The 8,434-nt window shown below is 41.5% G+C and overlaps 1 pseudogene; it reads left to right on the top strand.

The window, feature by feature from the left end:
* Window positions 1-603: 603 nt before the first annotated feature.
* On the top strand, window positions 604-3,603 carry LOC124613322 (annotated as a pseudogene).
* Window positions 3,604-8,434: the final 4,831 nt, after the last annotated feature.

Below are 8,434 nucleotides of genomic sequence, written 5' to 3'. Positions count from 1 at the left end.
CTAGCTGATATTTGGTAGCGATGGGTGCATGGGATACCGCGCATAAAATGTCCCAGCAGGTAAATGCTCCTTGCCAGTGCTTTAAGACGCCCACGGTGTCTTTATTAACGTGCGTGCATACTACTCGTGTGGCTCGTGTACTTGTGAGACTGGCGAGCCTTAAGAGTGATGTGGACGGAGGTAGGCTCCGAGGGCTCGCCGCGAGACAGACTTGTGAGCCGTCCGAGCTTATGGCTTGTCTGACTCCGGCTGTTGTCGGTACATCAAAGGGATGTGCGGCGAGCTGCGCGAGTGGTGTGGACGGCAACAAAGCACTTACCAGTTGGCTCGCTTCACTCGTACAGTTTGGTCTTGGTATTATTCTTTTTCTATGTTGTGGACATCGGTTTTTCTTTTGAAATGGAGTGGTTCAAATGGCTCCAAACACTATAGGACTTCACATCTGAGGTCATCAGTCCCGTAGACTTAGAACTACTTAAACCTAACTAACCTAAGGACATCACACACATCCATGCGCCAGGCAGGATTCGAACCTGCGACCGTAGCAGCAGCTCGGTTCCGGACTAAAGCGCCTAGAACCCCTCGGCCACAGCGGCTGGCGAAATGGAGTGGATCGACGGCTTTGTCATTAAATTCATAAATACTTACGAATAATAACCTTGTGCTGTGGGATGCGACAAACTCCAAATATAAAATAAAATTTTAAAAAAAGTGAAGCGTGGGATTCCCTCGTGACAGAACTCGGCGTGGATGTGACCGAATTTAAAAAAAAAATGACCAGCTTATTAGCCACTTACAGGGAAGTCCGCCAGAAGAAGACTGAGCCTGGGAAGTCTGGCGCTGGGGTTGAGGAAGTGAACGCTCCAAACCCGTTGGCTTTCAAAGCATTTGAATTTTCTGCACTGCAAATATCAGCCGTGGAAGACAATCAACACAGATATTTATTTTTGTAAATGTATAAACGAATTATTAACAAACTTAATGGGGTTCAGTTCCTTTTTGGTTCTGTCTCCACAGGTATCTAACTTTTTATCTTCCTCAGCTTACATTTCGGTCCCTGCTCATTTGTTAATTTTAAATTTTTTGGTGTTATTCTCTTATATATCATTAATCATAAAATTTTATAAGATAGTTTTTCATATTTATTTTAGCTTACTACCATTTCTATTGGGAATATACCTAGTAATTGTGTGGTGTCACCGCCAGACACCACACTTTCTAGGTGGTAGCCTTTTAAATCGGCTGCGGTCCGGTAGTATACGTCGGACCCGCGTGTCGCCACTGTCAGTGATTGCAGACCGAGCGCCACCACACGGCAGGTCTAGAGAGACTTACTAGCACTCGCCCCAGTTGTACAGCCGACAAATACGCTCTCATTTGCCGAGACGATAGTTAGCATAGCCTTCAGCTACGTCATTTGCTACGACCTAGCAAGGCGCCATTACCAGTTAATATTGAAATTATAAAACATGTACCGTCAAGAGCGATGTTCTCCAATTATGGATTGAAGTTAAGTATTATATCAACTACGTACTTTATTTGCTACTATACATTCCCTTAATTGTTCCAGACCTCACGCCAGTCTGCGTGAGCTTAACGCGTGCCTTTCGGCTACCTCTGAGTGGCTTGGCTGTCTTGCCACGCCACTACAAATTGATTATAGTTTTCAAATTTAAAAATTAAAAATAAGTTCTAATTGTGATAAAAGTATAAAGTTTGTGGAAAAATGAGTTCTGAACGTCACAGAGGGGAAAGGAGGAAATGGAGTAATAGGATTGGAACACATACTGGGGCAACGCTGGGTACTCAGCTATTAGTAAATAAACAATAATAATGAATAACATTTATTTTTATAACACAGTATATTGAAGCACATGTACATTTATATGTTATTTATTTGTATATTATGTTATTTGAGGAAATAAAACTAATAAAATAGGAATTAATGAAGGTAAAACTTCACATATATAAGTAGTTGAAATGTGTGTAGTCAGGCAGTCACTAGTACATACGTAGCTAGTAGCTGAAAATTCTTTAATACGTTATTGGTAACCATCTTGCCATGGCAATCTTCCCTCTTCGGAAATGAAATAACCAGCGAATTCGTCTCTAATGTCTTGGGCAGTCTGCATTGAACGACGTGGAGTGTTCGCTAATCGTGTAAACGTTGTAGCAGGAGTGATCTCATTTCTCAAAGTTCCTGTCTTTAAATGCCCGTTCTCCTCATGATCCACTGCTCCTACAGGGGTATAAATTTGTCTGGAAGCAGAACTTTTTCGCAAGAAATTATAGAGGTATATACAAGTCATAACAACACTTTGGGCTTTCTCAGGCTGTACTAATACAGGCTTTCTTAGTATCCGGAACACGGAAGAAAGTATTTCGAACGCATTTTCCACAATCCGCCGTGCTCTTGAAAGTCTGGAGTTAAAAATTCTTTTCATTGACATCCGTGGTTGTTGTCCGATATACGGCTTCATGATATGATTGTTGAGGGGAAACGCGTCGTCTGCGACAATAAAATGGAGTACTTTTTTCTGTCTACCTGGGGGGGTACGATCGTCCGGAAAAACGATGGTACCATTACTCATATTCTTAAAAAAAATATGTATTTCGGAAAACACCACCGTCTGAAATTCGACCTCGGCAGCCAACATAAGCATATAAAAAACAATAGTCAGCATCCACTAGACGAAAAAGAACAATACTGAAAAACGTCTTACAATTGAAAAAATCGCTTCCAGAATTAGCTGGGCTTTGGATTGCGCAGTGTTTGCCGTCCATTGCACCGAGCTAATGAGGAAAGTTCCATTGTCTCTCATATTCCTCTGCTACAAGTAACCACTCTTGTTGTGTCTGTGGCATCAGCAAAAAAGTAAATAGAAACTAATAACTCCTAATAATATAAATAATTATCAAATGCATAGACAATAATGTACATTCTAATAATTATGAACATTAATAATAATTAAAATCAGTAATTTTGCGTATTAATAGGTAGTAATCATTATAACAAATATTCTGAATTTCACTTATCAACTTGACATTGTTCCCAATTTTTTACGATTATTATCGTGTATCTCCCTATTCCTACATCCATTCTTTTATTTTTTATTTTACTTGCTTTGCTATTGTTTATATCAATCTTTTGTCGTCGCTTTGTTTTAGGAGGAATTTAGGGAGGATTTGGAAGAACAGAGGATTACGGGCATGGATACAAATGAAGGTACAGCGAGCGCCTGCGAAGAAATTAGTAGTCAAGATGTCGATCATCAAACAACGCAAGGCAACAGACTACCACCCACACCAAACAAACGCACGAAGGTATTTGCTTCACCTGAAAAAAAAAAAAAAAAAAAAAAAAAAAAACAGAGAAAAAGGGTCGAAGATCCTCGTATAGGAGAGGCATATAATGCACTACAAACTGCTTTATCTAAAACTAGAGACGAGTTTGACGCCTATGGAGAGTACATAGCGAACATTCTACGGCCGATGGAGAACACAACACGTGCTTTTGTCAAAAAAGAATTTTCCGACGCGATTTCCAGAGCAGAAAGCGGCTGTTTCGAACATTCCAGACCAAGTTCAACCAACAGCGACTAGAGTTGCTCGTCCCATTTACCGATTCCTTCAACTCGACAAGTTCGTGCCCATGAGCAGATGCAAAGCAACTTCCAACAGACATCTACTTCTACTTCTGACAACACTGAACAAGGCTCTCCACATTTTCTGGATCTGTTTGACTTATAATAATTAAAAGTAATAATCTTTGCGTTTAATTGTTTCTCATTCTTTAAATCTAAATGTTTTTATTTCTTTTGCTTATTACCTGATGAATAACAGTGCATTAACAACAAAATTTGTATAATTTACTAACTTACCTTTACAAACTCCTTCAAGCTGCCAGTAAGAGCTGCACATACTTCAGGCACAATGTTTGATATCACTTGCTTGGAGACTTCAAATAAAAAAACTGAGGCTGGTGTAGGAATCGCCAGTTGCTAGGTATCTGAGCGTAAGTGCCAACCGCTCAGCAACTGGTATAGCTTTCCGAAATTTGCTGTCAGTCTTTGATATTTTCGGTCCTACCAAATTTATCAGATATTTAAAATCTGATGCGGACACACGGCAAAATGTCTTGAAATGTGTGTTTTCAACATCCAAGTCATCCATCAAATCACTTCCAATATATCTTTTTCTGCTTCTGAAAACTGTGGTCATCCACCACCTGCGTTTTCTTGGGACTTCGTAGCGTCTTCTTCTATCCTCTTCCTCAGCTAAAAGGCGCATCACAAGGAAGCTGGCATTTTGCTATAACCACTTTGTCCATTTTTAAATTAGGAAACTGCCACTGGTCACGACTGCTAGTACGGTGCGGATCCTCACGAGCCAAACCGTGGCAAGCAACTGGAGTAGTGTGGACGAAGACAGAAGCAGCACGAGTACAAGTCAGACAAGTTTGACAAGTCTCCCGACAGACGAGTATGACGAGCAACAAGTCTGCCGAGCACGAGTAATGTGAACGCACCTTTACGGCATGTGGCGCACTCCAGTACTGTTTGACATGCACCACCACATGCCGTAAGGACACCGTGCAGTGCTTTTAATACAGGGTGTTTCAAAAATGACCGGTATATTTGAAACGGCAATAAAAACTAAACGAGCAGCGATAGAAATACACCGTTTGTTGCAATATGCTTGGGACAACAGTACATTTTCAGGCGGACAAACTTTCGAAATTACAGTAGTTACAATTTTCAACAACAGATGGCGCTGCAAGTGATGTGAAAGATATAGAAAACAACGCAGTCTGTGGGTGCGCCATTCTGTACGTCGTCTTTCTGCTGTAAGCGTGTGCTGTTCACAACGTACAAGTCTGCTGTAGACAACATGGTTTATTCCTCAGACAGAGGATTTTTCTGGTGTTGGAATTCCACCGCCTAGAACACAGTGTTGTTGCAACAAGACGAAGTTTTCAACGTAGGTTTAATGTAACCAAAGGACCGAAAAGCGATACAATAAAGGATCTGTTTGAAAAATTTCAACGGACTGCGAACGTGACGGATGAACGTGCTGGAAAGTTAGGGCGACCGCGTACGGCAACCACAGAGGGCAACGCGCAGCTAGTGCAGCAGGTGATCCAACAGCGGCCTCGGGTTTCCGTTCGCCGTGTTGCAGCTGCGGTCCAAATGACGCCAACGTCCACGTATCGTCTCATGCGCCAGAGTTTACACCTCTATCCATACAAAATTCAAACGCGGCAACCCCTCAGCGCCGCTACTATTGCTGCACGAGAGACATTCGCTAACGATATAGTGCACAGGATTGATGACGGCGATATGCATGTGGGCAGCATTTGGTTTACTGACGAAGCTTATTTTTACCTGGACGGCTTCGTCAATAAACAGAACTGGCGCATATGGGGAACCGAAAAGCCCCATGTTGCAGTCCCATCGTCCCTGCATCCTCAAAACGTACTGGTCTGGGCCGCCATTTCTTCCAAAGGAATCATTGGCCCATTTTTCAGATCCGAAACGATTACTGCATCACGCTATCTGGACATTCTTCGTGAATTTGTGGCGGTACAAACTGCCTTAGACGACACTGCGAACACCTCGTGGTTTATGCAAGATGGTGCCCGGCCACATCGCACGGCCGACGTCTTTAATTTCCTGAATGAATATTTCGATGATCGTGTGATTGCTTTGGGCTATCCGAAACATACAGGAGGCGGCGTGGATTGGCCTCCCTATTCGCCAGACATGAACCCCTGTGACTTCTTTCTGTGGGGACACGTGAAAGACCAGGTGTACCGCCAGAATCCAGAAACAATTGAACAGCTGAAGCAGTACATCTCATCTGCATGTGAAGCCATTCCGCCAGACACGTTGTCAAAGGTTTCGGGTAATTTCATTCAGAGACTACGCCATATTATTGCTACGCATGGTGGATATGTGGAAAATATCGTACTATAGAGTTTCCCAGATCGCAGCGCCATCTGTTGTTGAAAATTGTAACTACTGTAATTTCGAAAGTTTGTCAGCCTGAAAATGTACTGTTGTCCCAAGCATATTGCAACAAACGGTGTATTTCTATCGCTGCTCGTTTAGTTTTTATTGCCGTTTCAAATATACCGGTCATTTTTGAAACACCCTGTAAATGACTAGCGGCATTTACCTGCTGGGATGTTTTATGCGCGGTATCTCACGTATCAATCGCTATCAAATATCAGCCAGTCCGAAGGTGCCTAAATAAAGGTAAAACGCATCATTGGGAAATATAAAAAAATTTTAACAGTGCATCCAAGACTGCTCGTTTCTTCATAAATAAAAACAGGTAACTGCGTCTACATTGTTATGATGAAGTGGAACACGTTTTGCACGTCACCTCATATGGATATGAATAATAATATGTTTTTTCTGTACTTTGCACTAATAACTAATCTCAGCTGTAGATAAACGACATAGGTATATCAAGCTGTAGAGTATTTAAACCTGTCTCAAAATGAGGAGGTTCCTTTTCAGGCACTAGCGCGTTCTGGTTTTTCTTGTGGGATTTCTCTACAGCTGTGGCTTGTTTCTTGAGTTAAGAAACAGTTCCTTCGTTTCTTTTACAGCGTTTCTTTACCACATCCATTACAGAAAACAGTATCAAGCAGCACTAAATAAACACTTTATTAATAAGTAAACAGTTACTGCCTGCTACACAATGGAATCGAATAGCAACGCTTACGTGGCGGCTCGGCGTCTCTGGCACATAGCCCGGATTTTACTTCAGAACTGGTGGCACACAGACTGACGCGCATTTCTGTGTCGATTATTTGAACTGCTTCAGCAGTAAATACCAGATAGCCCAGTTTTAACTGATCAGAGTCAGGCACGTAGCCCACATTTTCCAATTAAACCGAATGTTTTCATTTTTGGCACGTATAACGGATTTCATTTTCAGTCTATAAATAATCAGATCTTGATAAGATTGCAGAGTGACACAATGATTGGAAACTTGCTTCAAATGTTCACACGTGCACTTCCCGAAACAAAAAAACATAATATCCATGACTGCTAATCAATGAGTCACAACGGGGATCAGTCAGCTCATAAAAGTAACTGCTGCAGTGGAGCGCACGCCGATTTGAAACTTCCTGGTCGTTTAAAACTGTGTACCGGAATAGGATTCAAAAACCTAAACTCTTGCCGGCCGGCCGGTGTGGCCGTGCGGTTAAAGGCGCTTCAGTCTGGAACCGCGTGACCGCTACGGTCGCAGGTTCGAATCCTGCATCGGGCATGGATGTGTGTGATGTCCTTAGGTTAGTTTGGTTTAATTAGTTCTAAGTTCTAGGCGACTGATGACCTCAGAAGTTGAGTCGCATAGTGCTCAAAAAAAAAAAAAAAATAAATAAATAAATAAATAAATAAAAAAATAAAAAATAAAACTCTTGCCACGGCTAAGGTTCCGGGTCAGAGGCGAAGGTTCCGAGTTCAAATTTCTCCCTGCTACACCCTTTCATTCTGGCAGGAAGTTTCAAGTTGTAGGAATATATAATGGAATGAATCATGAGCTCCATCGTACATAAAGCGTACTGGGAAAATGTAAACAGACTACAAAGGAGACTGCGTGTAGACCATTTGTGCGATGCTTCTTGGAATATTCCACAACAGTGTGCCGCCTATACCAAATAGGACTAACAGGACATATCGCACATATAGGAAGAAGGGCAGCACAAATTTTCACAGGTTTGTCTGACCTGTGGGAGATTATGACAAATGTCAGATGCTTGAAAATAGGCGTCAGATATTCTGTTTACTTACAAACTCTCAAGATACAACAAATGAGTAATCTAGCCTCCTACGCATCACTCCCACAAGGACCACGATATCTAGATTAGATTAATTGCAACACGCATAAAAGTATTTTAGGAGTCACCCTCTCCGCACTCAATACCGGTAAGCCAACTGAGTGGGAAGAAATTTTATACGTGATACAAAGGGAAGTATGCTGTATGATACCCTTATAACTGCGGTTCAGAATATGGGTGTAAATATTGTTGAATAACTTCCACGTAAAACTAGTCTGGACACAGAAATATATTCCACCATTATTTCACTCAACGTAACAGTAATTCTCGCAGTTATTAGTCTCTCAGCTTATTTTATAATTACCATCATCAAATTGTTAGACCGAATTGGATGACAATGAACTGCAGAAAACATCTTCTTCTTTAGTTAGGATTAACATACTTTGTAACGTTTTGTAAATGCACTGGTGCTGTATATCAGAAAATGTCATCTTAGGCCGAATTGGATGACAATGAACAGCAGGAGACACCTTTTTCGTAAATTAGAATTAACTTATTTTGTAGTGTTTTGTAAATGCATTGGCGCTGTACATCAGAAAATGTTATCTTATTCGTATACACACAGAAAGATGGTGTAGA

This window comes from Schistocerca americana, chromosome 4 (genome assembly GCF_021461395.2).
Source record: "Schistocerca americana isolate TAMUIC-IGC-003095 chromosome 4, iqSchAmer2.1, whole genome shotgun sequence".
NCBI classification, from domain to species: Eukaryota; Metazoa; Arthropoda; class Insecta; order Orthoptera; family Acrididae; genus Schistocerca; species Schistocerca americana.
This window is presented reverse-complemented; position numbering and strand designations above follow the sequence as displayed.